Below are 17,039 nucleotides of genomic sequence, written 5' to 3'. Positions count from 1 at the left end.
AATTTAGCATCCATTCCCATCTCTCTTAACAAGAATAACTTCTTCTTCTTCTTATTATTATTATTATTTTGTGTGTGTGACAGAGTCTCGCTCTGTTACCCAGACTGGAGTGCAATGGTGCTGGTGCCACCTCGGCTCACTGCAACCTCTGCCTCCTGGGTTCAAGTGATTCTTCTGCTTCAGCCTCCATAGTAACTGGAACTAGAGGTGTGCACCACCATGCCTGCTAATTTTTTGTATTTTAGTGGAGATGGGGTTTCACCATGTTGCCCAGGGTGGTCTCAAACTCCTGAGCTCAGGCAATCCATCTGCCTCGGCCTCCCAAAGTGCCTGGATTACAGGCGTGAGCTACTGTGCCCTGCTCAACCAGAATAACTTCTAAATAATAATAATAACGTATTCATTATTTTGCCTAATGGGATACATCTTTACCTTACATAATTGAAAACACGCTAACCTTGTCATTAAAAGAGAATACACATTTTTATTAGACTTTGGTTAATATAACTTCCTCATTTTAACTATGTCAGACTCCTTCCTTTGATATCTTATAACCTACATACTGAAATATAAGATCTATTATTATGAACACATATTACATTAAATGGTAGGGGGATGGAAGATGGGTAAGAAACAAAACTAGTTAATAGATACATACACAAAACTCAATAAATTAAAAGGAAAACAGTCAAACTCTACTAGTCTTCATTTTGCAAAAAATTATGTGACAGTGGCTGGTTTAGTAACTACCATTTTACACTAGTGTAATGAACTAAATGTTTGTGTCTCCCCACATTCATATGTTGAAGTCCTAACTCCCAAGGTAATGGTATTAGGAGGTAGGACTTTTGAGAGTGATTAGGTCATGAGGGTAGACACTTAAACAGTGAAATGCATGCCCTTACAAAAGAGACCCTAGAGAACTTTTTAGCCCATCACGTGAGGACACAATGAGAAGATGACAGTCTGCGATCCAGAATAGGGTTATATTAGTCCATTTTCACACTGCTATATAGAAATACCTGAGACTGGGTAATGTATAAACCAAAGAGGTTTAATTGATTCACAGTTCCACATGGCTGGGAAGGCCTTAGGAAACTTATAATCATGGCAGAAATTGAACGGGAAGCAAAGCACTGTCTTCACAAGGTGGCAGGAGAGAGAGAGATGGCATGCATGTGAGTGCGGGAGAAATTACCATTTATAAAACCATAAGATCTCCTGAGAATTCACTGACTATCACGAGAACAGCATGAGGGAAATTGCCCCTTAAATCTAATCATTTCCCTCTGGGTCCTTCCCTCAACTCGTGGGGATTATGGGGATATTTAGGTGGGTATACAGCCAAACCGTGCCAGGGCTCTCACCAAAACTTGACCATACTGGCACCTTGATCTTGGACTTTCAGCCCCCAAAACTGTGAGAAACAAATTTCTCTTGTTTATAAGCTACTCCATTTATGGGCTTGCATAGTAGCCTAAGACGACACCCATTCTGTATTTTTTTTTTTTTTTTCCTTTCATGGTTGGCAGAGATGGCCCAAATTTATATCTGAGAAGGTATGTTCTCATTGTCCATCTTGGCCTATGGAGAATAGCTGCCAAAGGCCTCATTAAGGATGCCAGGACTCCCCTCATAAATTTAATTCTCATAGAATTGCTTTTGAGAGTTTCCACTGAAGTTCCCTGGGATACAAGTTCCCCAGTTTAATATTAGTTTGTGCAAAAGTAATTATGGTTTTTGCCATTTAATGTAATGGCCAAAATTGCATTTACTTTTGCACCAAATGAATACTTTGTCAATATGCCCTTTATCTCCATTTTCAGGCTCCATTACCTTACCAGCTGATATGGCTTGGCTTTGTCCTCACCCAAATCTCATCTTGAATTTTAGTTCCCATAATCCCCATGTGTCACGGGAAGGACCCCATGGGAGGTAACTGAATCATGGGGGCGGTTACCCCCATGCTATTTTCATGAGAGAGAATAAGTTCTCATGAGATCTGATGGTTTTATAAGGGGTTGTTCCCTTCTTTCCTCCACACTTCTTTGTCCTACTGCCCTGTGAAGAAGGTTCCTTTCTTTCCCTTAGCCTTTTACTATGACTGTAAGTTTCCTTAGGCCTTCCCAGCTATGTGGAATTGTGACTCAATCAAACCTCTTTTCTTTATAAATTACCTCATCTCATGTATTTCTTCATTGCAGCATGAGAACAGACTAACACAACAATCAATGCCCTAATTTTGTCAGAGATGCTTGGAGGTTGGGAGGTAAATTTTGCAGGAAAGGTCAGCCATCTGTAGCATTAGGCTTCAAGTTTGATTTTCTAAAATCTTGATCATGGGACCACAGAATATATCTTGATTTTAGGGCAGTAGAGAAAACTTTCTGGTCATTCACTTGAACTTCAAGCAGAGGATTTAAAGTCCTGACCATATCGTTTTCTTTCCCCCAAGTTCTTCAGTGTACTTAGAAGCAATCAATCAGCCTATTATATTCATTTTTTACAAAGTATTCTACCTGATCCCTCAAAGCCTTACCTTCTATAAGCACTTGATTAGAAATGACTATGGGTGATGATTTAAGTATCTGTTGCCACTACTTGTAATGAGTTAGCAGTGTCTCCTTTATCAATGCAAATAGAGTCATTAATGCCTTTAAACCTAATCAAATCACATAATAAATTCTAGATAAATCAGTGCCAATTCAGAAACTACTGAAATTTCCAAGTAGTCAAACCCTTGAATAATTTAATTTATGAATAGCATTTATCAGTGGAATTATATATTTTGTAGTTCTCAGAGCAATATATTATAATAATTCACATTGCTCTATGTGGCTATTGTATTAATTACAGTTATTTGAGGAAGATTCAAGGGTAAATTTGATTATATACCATTTTTCTCATATACACCTACTTTAAAACTTAAAAGAACAATAAGACTTATTATGCCCTTATGTAATAAGAAGATCCCTTTATGTGATAAAGGCAATGCTCATGAAATGGTTAATAGAGTTTACTCAATAGCGTCTAATGGTTAGTCTATGATACTGGTGTTCAGTTGTAGATGACAGTATGTAAATACTTCCTGTGCTTAGCCACATTCCTTTGGAAAGATCCCATAACTTTTAGCAGTTTCCCAAATTACCCCCAAAATTGAAACAAAAACGAACTAATGAAATCCAGCTTGAAATAAAATGGTTGAGCTAAAAAACATTTAAAATAAAAGAAAGTTTTAATGGCACTATTGAAATGCTATAACTAATGATATGCTATAGACTTTTTTCATGGTCATAACCTTTCTTTTCTTCTTAAATTAAAACTTATCTTCATGGTATGAATCAAATAAGTACATAATAATAAAGGAGAAAAGATTTTTAAAACAAAATCAGCCTTACTTTATATTGTCAGTATTTTAGCTTCCATGTGTACACTCAATAAGATAATGAATAGAAAGACAGGAAGTACAATTAGTGCAAACAACATTTATTTATTTTTTACACATTCAACCTTTGACTTTCCCTTTTAATTTAAATTTTCAAGCGTTTGTTAACCACCACAGCCACACTTTTCCTTTTAGCCTTTTGATTATACCCACTATGATATGGTTTGACTGTGCCCCAACCCAAATCTCATCTTGAACTGTAGTTCCCATAATCCCCACATATCCTGGGAGGGACCCAGTGTGGGGTAACTTAATCATGGGGACAGTTACTCCCATGCTCTTCTTGTGATAGTGGGTAAGTTCTTACCAGATATGATGGTTTTATAAGGGGCTCTTCCCGCTTTGCTGCACACATTTCTTACTTCTGCCACCATGTGAAAAAGTTGCCTGCTTCCCCTTCCACCATGATTATAAGTTTCCTGAGGCTCCCGCAGCCATGTGGAACTGTGAGTCAATTAAACCTTTTTCCTTTATAAATTACACAGTCTCAGCAGTTCTTTATAGCAACATGAGAATGGACTAATACACACTAGATAGGGGTCTGTTCTTCACCAGTTCTTGTGTTTTATATAGGAAGATCGAATTAACCAGATCTCATAATGTTCTGAGACTTCTATTGGCAAGTCATACTGATGACTTCTGTTGGCACCAACTTTAATCTGAGTTTCAGAACCATATTTCTAACTGGCCAGGCAATATGTTTTTATTCAATATGTCTAAAATTAACATCAATTTACTTTTGCCTACAGATTTAAGAAAAATGATGTAATTACATAAATGCTGAACATTTTAAATTACAAATTAATATTTACTATCTCATATAAATAAACCTAATCTGCTGGTCTATGGCAAAACATCTACTCACTAACAAATTCTCTGTTTTACCAAAATAGAGAAATATTTTACCAAAAGTACTTCTAACTGCTTATCTGCTAAGCTTGAGGGAGCCATATGTTTTTAGTACAGATAATGATATAGAAAACTACTAGTATGCAAAGGCTTGTCAAGGAGAAAACCATGTGTCCATTAGCAATTATTATCTCCTTGGAGGTATAAACTCTTCTGACATAAAAATCTATTCCTTTTGGAGCAGAAAGATGTACTTTGGCTCATATATTTTATCCTTCACTTTCATCTGACTCCTTATGAGTTTAAACAATATCTTGATATGCAAAGTAATCTACTTTATAAATATTATTTTCTCAATATGTAATTCCAGCAAAGTAATGTGTTTTGTTAATTATGTAATATGAAAAGTTCACTTCTAATTGTTTTCATCATAAAGCAGCAAACCTGAGCATTGTTTTTATGATCACCAGTCATAGTGATTAAAGAAACCTCAAAATATATACATACATTTTAAAAACAATTTACTTGAGACAATTGTAAATTCATATGCAGTTGTAAGAGAGAGTCTATGTACCTTTCACCTAGTTTCTCTCAATGGTAACATCTTACAAAGATATAATATAATACCATGACCAAGAAACTGAGATTGATGTAATTCATCTACGTTATCTAGATTTTACCAGTTTTACATGAACTTGTATATGTGCATTTGTTCATATGTATATGTGTATTTAGTTCTGCACAATTTTATCATATGAGTAAATTCATGTGATCAGCATCACAGTCAAGAGGTTTGAATTGCATATCCCTAATGACTAATGAGGTTGAATATATTTTGATATACCTGATTGCCATGAGAATGTCCTAGTCAGTGAAATATGTTTATATCTACTGCTCTTTTTCTAATAAGTTGTTTTATTGAGTTTCTTATGTACTCTAGATATGTCTTCCGTTGGATATGTGGTTTGCAAAGATTTTTTTTCCCAGTCCATAGCTTGTCTTTTTATGAACTCCACAGGGTCTTATATAGGGCTGTTTTTAATTATGGTGAGGTACAGTTTATCATTTTTTTTACTCACACTTTGATATCATGTCTAAAAACTTTTTCTTAGTATTAGGTCTTGAAGATTTTCTCTTATGTTTTTCAAATATTTTCTAATTTTATGTTTCACATGTAAGTCTAGGATAAATTTTTAGTCTTTTAGTTCATTTTTGTAAAGTGTACTTTTAAATCTTTTTTTTTTTTTTTTTTTTTTGCCTATGGATTCCAAAACCAGTTGTGGAAATCTGTAATTATAGGTAATTCATTTTTTTAGTGAAAGTAAATTCAAAGGTCTATCATGAGTTAATGTAATTTTGCTTATATTTTAAAGAAAAATGTAGATATTTAAAAACTATTCTACTAATCTCAGTGTTAAATCATCCACATCTTTGAAAATATATGTAGTAATTTGGAGAATTCATTAGACATAATTTCTCTTTTATATTTTAAAACACATAATCACAAAGAATTATGTTACTTGGATAATTTTACTTGTAGTTGATTGTGTTTAAATTTACAAACATAGTCTTCTACTATTATACTTAACTTTTGTCCTATTTTTGTAACCTGCCTTACAGATTGAACACATATTATCAAAAGTTTTGCATTTGTGCTACTTTTAAACAAAATAGTGTATAAAGAACAATAACGAGAACAATGAACAATTCTTACACTTTTTTCTCATATCTATCACCTCTTTTTCAGTCACACTGCTAGCTAATTTACTCTTATTCAGATCTTATGTTATATCTGTAAGGTGGCCCTGCATCTCTATCTCTCTCTCAATCTCTGTCTCTGAGTATTTTTCTCTTTATTTCTCTCTCATTTGTCCAAATTAACAATAAGTAATCTGTATATGACAAACCTTTCTTGATCTTCATGTCAACATAGCTTTTATAGAAAAGTAATTGCTATTTTGGAGGTAGGGGATTAAATAACTTTGGCAACTGACAAGAAGACTTCTGCTTTCAGTAATATGTAACAGACTATACATATTCATCAGAGCCAATTATTCTGATGAAAACAGTTAGAATGGGCAAATTGCAGTATCTCATGCCTATAAATCCAACACTTTGGGAGGCTGAGGCAGGTGGATTGCTTGAGGCCAGGAGTTATCGACCATCTTGGCCAACACAGCAAGATCCTGTCTCAAAAAAAAAAAAAAAAGAAGAAAGAAAGAAAACAACTAGAATGCTCGTTATCATATTTTATTTCAAATTGTTTTAGAAACAGCACAATTATATTGGACTGCTGTATATTCTATATAACATTAAATTATATAGGGTAGTGGCATATATGAAAATTTGTGATACAGAAATCTTTATAGTTTAAATTATCATGTCATCCTTTCAAAGGTCTGTTAAAGAACACAAATTTTAATTTGATGAGGTTCAATTTATTTTTTTTTTTATGACTCCTGCTTTTGATGTCAGGTCTAAGAACTTTTGTAAATAGACTCTAAATGTGGCTGAGTTTTATGTCCTTTAGAGTATATCCAGAGACAAACTTTGAAAAAATGCACTGTCATCTCAGAAAAAAACTTTTTAATGATTTTCTGCCCTGTTATCACTTTCTGAATAAATGAAGCAACCTATAGAGTTGAAATGTTCCTGCCAGCTGCCTACAGTCTATTACTGAGCCACTGAAATAAAGCATTCTGTACCTACTTAGATTAATTATGATTAAATTTGAAAGCTGAGTTGGTTAAATTGCTTCATCATTTAATTAAAATGGAGATAAATTAATTGTTTTTATATGCTTCTTTTTTGAAAGACTGTGAGTTTCTGATTATTGGCTAAGTTTAGGAGTACTTAAGATTTAGAATGTAAGCCACTTCAAATAGAAAATTTAACTGTTTCATGATTTCAGAGAACATGTCTGTTGTGAGAAGATTCTTCACATTTTTAATGTAATAAAAATTAACTCAAAGATAGCTCATATCTCAGGAGACAAAAAATATTAGTGTAGAAGTATTTACAGCCCTCCTCTTGTCAACAACACACACATTCACAACACACACACACTATATATTCTATGGAAGATCATTTGTTTGATCTGCTTTTCTGCCGGTCTTTGATTTTTATAAAATATAGATTGAAAAATTTAAAGAAGCAAAAAAGTCTGCAGCTATCTACAATGAGGAGGCAGAAATACAACAGAGAAAACAATGAAAGAAGATGATCATCTATACACGAGGGTTAGAGAGGTGGATGGAGAGAAAAGAATCAGTTACGGAGAGAGGCAGTGAAGGAAACTTGCTAAGAAAGATTACGTAGAGTGAGACTGAAAATCTCACTCAGAATTCATTTGTACAACTTTTCACTAAAATATTATGCTGTGGTGAATAATTAAATAGAATCAAGAAGGCTCTTGTTTTTGTTTAACAATTGAATTACAACTTATTGAGGACAGAATGTACAGTTTTATGTTCATCTATAAATAGCTAGTATCTATAAATATACCTTATTTACCCTATATCACTACTATTACAAGAACATAATGTTATCCCTGGTTCTTCCCAGAAGAGAGGGTGGTGAAGAGGCAGCGTCTTTTGTCTAGAGTAATACCCGAGATTCATTTTCCCACACCAAGGAAATCAAGGATGTGGACACACAAGGAGTGAGGTTAAGAGGGGGAGGTTTAATAGGTGAAAGAAAGAGAAAAGCTGTCTCCTGCAGGGAGAGGATATCCCAAGCGGCCCTTCTGGTCCACCATGAAGTGCAGGAGGTTTTATAGATGAGCTTGAGGAGGCTGTGTCTAATTTATAGAGGACACAAGAGATTGGTTGGACCAGGTGTGCCATTTGCATAGTGCATGAAAAACTGGTTAGGACTAGATGTTCCATTTGCCTAGCACCCAAAGAAGGTGGATGCCCCGCCCCAATCTTTTATTATACAGATGGGTTCTCTACCTGACTGGTACCATATTGCCTGCTTTTCTGCTGTACACGTGGTGACAAAGGAAAAGGAAGATGGAGTCTCCATGTCTAACATATTTGGCTTCCGGGTAGCCCTTTTCTATTGGCACAGCTGCCAAAGTTTACCCGTTCAAGCTTCCAGCTTGCTTATCTATGTTTGCAACTGAATTTTACAGGCTGCTCTTTGTTAGAAAATAAATGATTTCAGGTTGCTTTTTGTTGAAAGGGAAGCCTTGCTGAGGACTCCTTTGCCCTATCTACCTAAATAATTTCTTTTTTAGATCCTGTATCAATAGCATTCACTGGTAATGGAGGAAGAGACTTGAAACTTTAGTTTCTCTTCTTCCTCACCTCTTCCTTTTAGATTCGAAACCCTTACCTTTCCCACCCTAACTTCTTCAAGTTTACAGGCTTTTGCATTATACAGTAGAGGTATTTCACCAAAATCCCTAAACTCTTGTGACTGGGCAAAGGGTAGTCTTTTTAATAGTTTAATGATGTCCTCTAGGATGATGACACTGAAACTGTATGGCTGGCTAGATCTGATCTTCCTAGTAAGCTTTAAGTTTCTATTTTCAGTGCATTTCTGCAGTTTTACTACTAGCATCTCAGACTCAATCTGTTCAAATTTAGGTTCACCCAGTCAGTTCAACTTATCTTTTACTCTTCCCCATCATACACTTCCATATGTGTTCATTTCATCTATTATAACTTCTATATCCAGCTTTTGTATTTTCCTCTTCTCTGCTAAGTTTATAGTCCACACCACTATTGTCAGCTACCTGGACTACCTTAACAGTGTTCTAGTAAGTAGTCCTGTTGGCCACTGTGGCCCATTCTACACATATCAGCCAGAGTGGTTTTGTCAAAGCCTTCACCAAATCACCTAACTCCCTTACTTAACAGTTTTTTAAAGGATTCCATTCCCACTACAGTGGAATTCACCCCCTTTACCTTGGCATCCAAGTCCCACATAATTTGTAGGTCAACTTCTTCAACCATCTCTCCTATTATTTTCTAACTTTCTTACTGAGTTCCAATCACATAGAGTTTTAATTTTTGATTATTAAATTCAGAATCATATGGTGTCATTTTTCAAGGCCTCTGTACTGCCTTCACCCATATTTGGGAAGCTCTTTCATAAAATACCTTCACAACTGTCTTTTTGTCCATTTACTCTCAGATCAAATATGACCCCCTCAGACATTTATTTCCTGATTATTGTAGCTCAACCAGCTTCCCAGATCCCCAATTCCCATAAGCAGTTTTTAAATTTACATATTTATTGCTTTTGTCAAATTCTCACCCCCAAGGTAGTATCTAATTTTGAATAAAAGATGATTTCCATGTTTTGCTATTCTGGGATACAAATGATTTGCAAAATTAAAAGTTTTAAGGACCTCTTCCAATATCAAAATATGTTCTTTTCTTATCTGTACTACATCTACATCTAAATCTCTCTAAACAATCTATTGTTTTTAAGTTCTAGCAAAATAAGACCATTTACTATTGTTACTGTTAATATTTCCAGAACGTATCTAAAACCTTGATCCTATGTATATATTTTAAAAGTAATTTTTTCCAGGGAGTTGGAATTTAAAATCTACATGTGATTACTAAAACCTAAATATCATTTTGTAAACACTTAGATTCATTTTGTTTCTTGTGTTTGGTGGCTAAACTAATTATCTAAATAATGTAAGCAGTCTTATACTATATGCTATTCATTTTGCTGTCAATAAATGAAAAAGTGTAAAAAATATGTGGTAAAAGGGTTTAGATAAAAAATTTTTATTTATATAGGTACATAGCTATTTCTTAGAATAATACAAGTTAAAAATTATATCTACATATTTTTTAATATAAGTCTACATGATAGGATAGAATATTTCTTTTTATCTGGCAATGAGTAAGATTTTAGCAAAAAAAAAGAGTAAGACTTACATTTATTATAGACCTCTTTTATCAGAACAAATATAAGTTATAAATTTCATATGTTCTTTTAGTAGGCTATGTTTGATGTAACCATTTGTTCTACATGAAATAAATACTTGTTTTATATTTACCAATGACCCTATATATTTCAGACAGCAAACAGGAATAAGAAACAAAAAAAGAAGAAGTCTAACATGTAGTTTTCATCTATAATGTGCAAGGTTTGGGACTATGTAATTTATATAAATAAAACAATGTTCACAAAACCACATAAAATAAGGATGGATTGATTACTTTCCAACTCTTTGGACTTTCGGAAAAACAGCATAGTACAACAGAAAAAAATTATGCAGGTCTGAATTTGAATCCTGTTTCTATTTATGTATTATATCAGTGTCATTTTTCTAATCTATAAAATCTTTAAGGCTTTTACCTTAAAGGAATATTGTCTTTTGCAGTCAAATTCCTAGGAAAAGTTGTATTCCTTCAATTTCTTCAATCCCTAGAGCCTGGATTTTCTCTTAGACTCCTATCATCTGGCCTTTCTTTCACCATTCCAATATCACTGCTCTTGCCCAGTTCACCTGTGACTGTCATATTATAAAATCCAATGATGAATTCATGTCCTCATTTTACTGGTTCTCTCAGTGACACTCACATAGGTGCTCACTCCCTCTTCACTTTCTTTATATGCTTTCCTCACTTGCCATTTAGGATACCACTATCTCCTGCTGCTGCTGCTTCTACTTCACAAGTGTTCTTTCTTTTTCTTGCCTGTTTTATTTTAATACTCTCAATGTCAAATTTGTGAAAGATTTCCAGGTTCAGTTTGGCCCTTTTCTATTCTTGAATTAGCTTCTTTCCTTGGTGAATTCATGCAGTGTCATGATTTTAAATACATGTACATGCCATTGATCCTCAATTTATATCTTTAGCCTGATCTTCCTTCTGAACTTCAAACTCAATTATTGGCTGCTTACTCAATATCTTTACTTGTCTGTTTGTTGAAAATCTCAAACTGAATATATATAACATTGACCACTGTTCTTCTCCTCCTAAATCTGCTTATACCCACATCCATTCTTTCAGTTGCTTAACCCTAAATCTTTGGAGTCATCCTGCATGCTGATCTCCCTCTCCCACCCCCAACAATGTTGTCTGTCACAGAATCTGGCAATCCAGCACTTTCTCACTACCTCCCTAAATAAACATCTACTGTCTCTTACTGGGATGACGGCAATAGACACCTAACTGGCCTCTTTGCTTCTATTCTTAGTTCAATACTATTAAATCTTCTACAGGTGCCATCCAAGGCAAGGGTAGGGGTAGGAACCCTATATCAGGTCTTGTCTCCCTTCAACTCAAACCCTACCAGGATTCCTCATTTAACTCAGAGTAAAAGTCAGTCTTATGTACCCTGTAAAGCCCTATAATCTTATTCCTGCAAATTCGCCTTAAATCTTTCACTTCATTTTCTATGCTTTCTATTTGTCACCTCCACCAAGATATGCCAGCTGCACTGGCCTCTGGTTCTACCATAAAAGATTAAACATTTGCTATTTATTTATTCTGGCATAAGTCTATAAGTCTGTGTGATTAAATCACTTACCTTCTTAAACCTTTGCTCAGATTTCATCATCCCAAAGAGGACATCCTGAGAGTTTTTTTTTTTTTTTTTATCCTCATATTTTCCTTTTTCTTCTCTCTTTTTGAGACACAGTCTTACTCTGTCACCCAGGCTGGAGTGCAGTGTCTTGATTATGGCTCACTTCAACATCTGCCTCCCAGGCTCAAGCAATCCTCCCACCTCAGCCTCTCAAGTAGCTATGACCACAGGCACGTGCCACCATGCCTGGCTAATTTTTGTATTTATTTGGTAAAGATGGGTTTTCACCATGATACCCAGGCTGGTCCCAAACTCCTAGGCTCAAGTGATCTGCCCGCTTCAGTGCTGGGATTACAGATGTGATCCATTGTACCTGGCCCTCATGTTTCTAAATATTAGATATTAATAATTCATTCATTATATAAATTTTTATTGTCTGTTTTTTCCTGGTAGAATAAAAGCTGCAGAAAGACAGGAATCTAGTCTCTTTATGCACAGATATAGCCCAAATTCCTACAAGAATTCCTCATACATAAACACTTATTAAATAAAGTTATCTAACCATTGTAAGAGTGCAGCATAGCTCCTTCTTGTATATATTCTGCTATGTTTTGGTATGTTCAAAAGACAATAATAAGTACTGATTCTATGCAAGATGTATATCTTTAAACAATGTGCTGTGTGGAAATCTTCACACGGTTGGCAGAGATAATTTGACATTGTAGTGCAGTGCTTAAAATGGCAAGCTGCTTGTCTTTCTATTCTGATGAGAAAAAAAGGCAATCATGAAAGCAGGGTTGACTGTTCACATAAGTTTTTACTGGAGTTGACATGGGCAAAAAAGAAAAGAAAAAAACCAAAAAAGTCATAAGTTCTCCCCTGAGTTGTCAGGAACATCAATATCAGAACGTGGCTTGAATGCAGTGTTAACTAGTTAGACTTAGTGACCAAATACAGGCTGCATACCTGAAGGGAGTTGCGGATAGCGTAGGTATCCAGTCTCTTTGAAGGCAAAAATAAGCACAAGGCAGCAGTGTCTTAATTAGACACTGTAACTTCCCCGTCCCCTATAAGAAAGAGGAGTTTAGACATTTTAGCAATAGCTAGAGTTTTGCTAGATAAATCACACACAGGCAAGGATCAGGGCAATTTATAGCCTCAAAATTTCAAAATCAATTATTATAAGGCATGGATGAACATCAGTGTTTTCAGTATATTACAAAAATAATTCATGACTATTTTCAAAGAGTGTTTTGTTTTGTTTTGCTTTTAATGTTAATATGTGGCTGGGCATAGTGGCTCACACCTATAATCCAAGCACTTTGGGAGGCCAAGGCCGGCAGATCACTTGAGCCCAGGAGTTCAAGACCGGTCAGGTCAACATGGCAAAACCTCATCTTAACAAAAAATACAAAACAAAATAAAACAAAATACCATTAGCTCAGTGTAATGGTCTGTGCCTGTAGTCCCAGCTACTCGGCAGGCTGAAGTGTGAGGATCCCTTCAGCCCTGGAGGTGAAGGCTACAATGAGCCAAGATTGTGCCACTGTACTCCAGCCTGGACAACAGACTGAGACCCTGTCTCAAAAAAAAAAAGGTGACATGTAAGTATATATGTCTAGAATCCATACTGGTAATTGTTATACAATTTTATGGGAATAAAAAAATTAAATCAAGTTACTTAAAAGTCATGATTTCAAAACAGATGTTTATTTTTCCAGGAGAAACTTAGGAAGATCTAAATTATGTGTTAATCAGTACCAATAAAATAACTGCTACATGTTAAAGAAACTACTGGTCTAAGCTTTACCATGAAAATTTTATTTAAAACATTTCACACTTTGATACTTTGTTTTCCTGAAGAGTAGAGAATATATTTTAATCTTTATTTATTTACTGTCTGGTAAACAATAAGCACCTTATAAATATTGTTTAATAAAGAATGTAGGTACTATATTTGTATATTTAGGATAAAAATATTATCCTTTAGGTGCAGTCCATGTCCACTCTGTATCTAAAGAAAACTGGCCCAATATCTGATAAGAGGGGGAAGAGATATATGGTCCCAAATACACACACACACACACACACACACACACACACACACAGAGAGAGAGAGAGAGAGAGAGAGAGAGAGAGAGAGAGAGAGAGAGAGAGAATCTGAATGGCTTCATAGCTGCCTTTGAGGCAGTATAAGAGGTTATTGAAATAAAAATCTTCTCTACTTCCATTCCCCAGGTCACTGTCCAAAGGCAATTACTGATACCAGATTTTTCATTTCTGTAATTATTACATGCTTAAAACTCAATTTTTTGTTTTGCAAATTTGGATAATATCTATTTTCTTAACTCTATTAAGAAATATGTTAATGCACTCAAACATTTATTTTCACCTCTACTACTTCCTCTCAGCCTCAATATTTGCTTGGTACATTAACATTTTTCTACTTTTAAGCTTTGACTAGGAACTAGGTATTGAATGGAAATTTATATTTTCAAGTTGTGGTGAGGCACCAAACATGAAGATAATAGATGGAATGACCTGCCCATTTTCTGGAGCAGTGTCAGAGCCAGACACAACCTTGCAGGACATAATGAGAGGCAGTAAAAGCAGCCCAGCAACACAACTCCCAAAGAGTCTATACATCTTACTGATTCATTGGAAGAATACTGATTAATTGAAGATATTTTTCTAGAGATTCAGAGTGCTGTAAAAAAGTTTTCCTACTTAAAGATGCTTCTTTGTCCACAGCCAAACTGGTAGGAGTAAGGAAGAGAAACTTCTTAAAAGACACTTCAGATGTTTTCACCAAAGGGAGGGCTGGAGTGTCAGTCCCTACAGGACATAAGCCATGGTAAATAAATTGTAGTAGACATGCACCTTGCTGACACTAGAGCAGAGCATGAGAGAAACTCACAGTAGTGCCAGGAGTGTGGAGAGATATGTGGAAGTAAGTACTCAAGCCCCACCTCTCATCCCAAGAATGCTGACAGCTGGAGACTACTGGCTGAACCAATCAAGATGGCAGCAGCAGAAGAGGCAGCAAGTGCTGGTCAAATTGGCAGAGCAAATATTTATGACCTTAGCAATCAGTCCCTCCAAATCAGTTCTGTGCAGAGTTTCCCATGGAAAGGTGGGTCACCCGTATAACATTCTGCCTTTGTTTCTGCCATGACAGTTTACAATCAAAAGCCAAGAGAAACCCATGAAAGACTCCAGCTACATAAAAAGTTATTTTATTTTTTCCTCCTATGCCTAGTTCACATGCCCTGATCCAAGAAGAGCCAGAAGCAGCCTAGTAAGTGGGAAAAATGAAGTGTAAGAAAAAAGTGACAAAATCATGAAAGAACAAATCAAATCCTCTTTTTTTAGGTCCTGATCCCTAGTTCCAAGCCATAGGTAAACTCTAAACTGTAGGGAAAGTAGTATGGACCTGCATGCAAGAATGTAAGTATGGTGTCATCTCTGGGGCACCCTCTGGCATTTGTGAATTTGGTATATTCCATCTTTATTCATTCCTCAATAATTTCCCATTTGTTCTTTCTAGTTAATAATACATTTAAATTATGTAAATAATATGGAGTACTTTCTTTTTATAAGAAAATCACAGCAATGTAAGTAAAGCAATAGCTCTCCCTGACCCTCATTTAATATAGTTTTCTTTCCAAGACATTGGTTTCATGTCTGAATTGTTTTCATGTGTATTTACCTAATTATTTTTACAAAGAACTTATATATATATATATATATGTGTGTGTGTGTGTGTGTGTATATATATATATAAATTCTCCCTTTCTATATATACACACAGAAATGTGTTTCATAAGCACTCTGAAATGCTTCATGTTAAAAACAAACAAGTGGGAGGGGCAGAGCAAGATAATCGAATAGGAACAGCTCCAGTCTCCAGCTCCCAGCACCAGCCACACAGAAGACAGGTGATTTCTGCATTTTCAACTGAGGTACTGGGTTTATCTCACTAGGGAGTGCCAGACAATCGGTGCTGGTCAGCTGCTGCAGCCCGACCAGCCAGAGCTGAAGCAGGGCGAGGCATCGCCTCACCTGGGAAGTGCAAGGGGAAAGAGAATCCCTTTTCCTAGCCGGGGGAACTAAGACACACAACACCTGGAAAATCGGGTAACTCCTACTCCAATACTGCGCTTAGAGCAAACGGGCACACCAGGAGATTATATCCCACACCTGGCCGGGAGGGTCCCACACCCACGGAGCCTTCCTCATTACTAGCACAGCAGTCTGCAATCTAACTGCAAGGCAGCAGCAAGCCTGAGGAAGGGGTGCCCACCATTGCTCAGGCTTAAGTAGGTAAACAAAGCCCTGGGAAGATCGAACTGGGTGGAGCTCACAGCAGCTCAAGGAGGCCTGCCAGTCTCTGTAGATGCCACCTCTGGGACAGGGCACAGCTAAACAACAACAACAACAACAACAACAACAACAAAAAGCAGCAGAAACCTCTGCAGACCCAAATGACTCTGTCTGACAGCTTTGAAGAGAACAGAGGATCTACCAACACGGAGGTTGAGATCTGAGAACGGACAGACTGCCTGCTCAAGTGGGTCCCTGACCCTTGAGTAGCCTAACTGGGAGACATCCTCCACTAGGGGCAGACCGACACCCCACACCTCACACGGTGGAGTACACCCCTGAGAGGAAGCTTCCAAAGCAAGAATCAGACAGGTACACTTGCTGTTCAGCAATATTCTATCATCTGCAGCCTCTGCTGCTGATACCCAGGCAAACAGGGTCTGGAGTGGACCTCAAGCAATATCCAACAGACCTACAGCTGAGGGTCCTGACTGTTAGAAGGAAAACTATCAAACAGGAAGGACACCCACACCAAAACCCCATCAGTACGTCACCATCATCAACGACCAGAGGCAGATAAAACCACAAAGATGGGGAAAAAGCAGGGCAGAAAAGCTGGAAATTCAAAAAATAAGAGCGCATCTCCCCCTCCAAAGGAATGCAGCTCATCGCCAGGAACGGATCAAAGCTGGACGGAGAATGACTTTGACGAGATGAGAGAAGAAGGCTTCAGATCATCCAACTTCTCAGAGCTAAAGGAGGAATTACGTACCCAGTGCAAAGAAACTAAAAATCTTGAAAAAAGAATGGAAGAATTGATAACCAGAGTAATTAATGCAGAGACAGCCATGAACGAACTGACAGAGATGAAAACCATGACAGGAGAAATACATGACAAATGCACAAGTTTCAGTAACTGACT

Source organism: Rhinopithecus roxellana, chromosome 10 (assembly GCF_007565055.1).
Source record: "Rhinopithecus roxellana isolate Shanxi Qingling chromosome 10, ASM756505v1, whole genome shotgun sequence".
NCBI lineage: Eukaryota > Metazoa > Chordata > Mammalia > Primates > Cercopithecidae > Rhinopithecus > Rhinopithecus roxellana.
The sequence above is the reverse complement of the archived record's forward strand: the minus strand, read 5'-3'. Positions refer to the sequence as shown.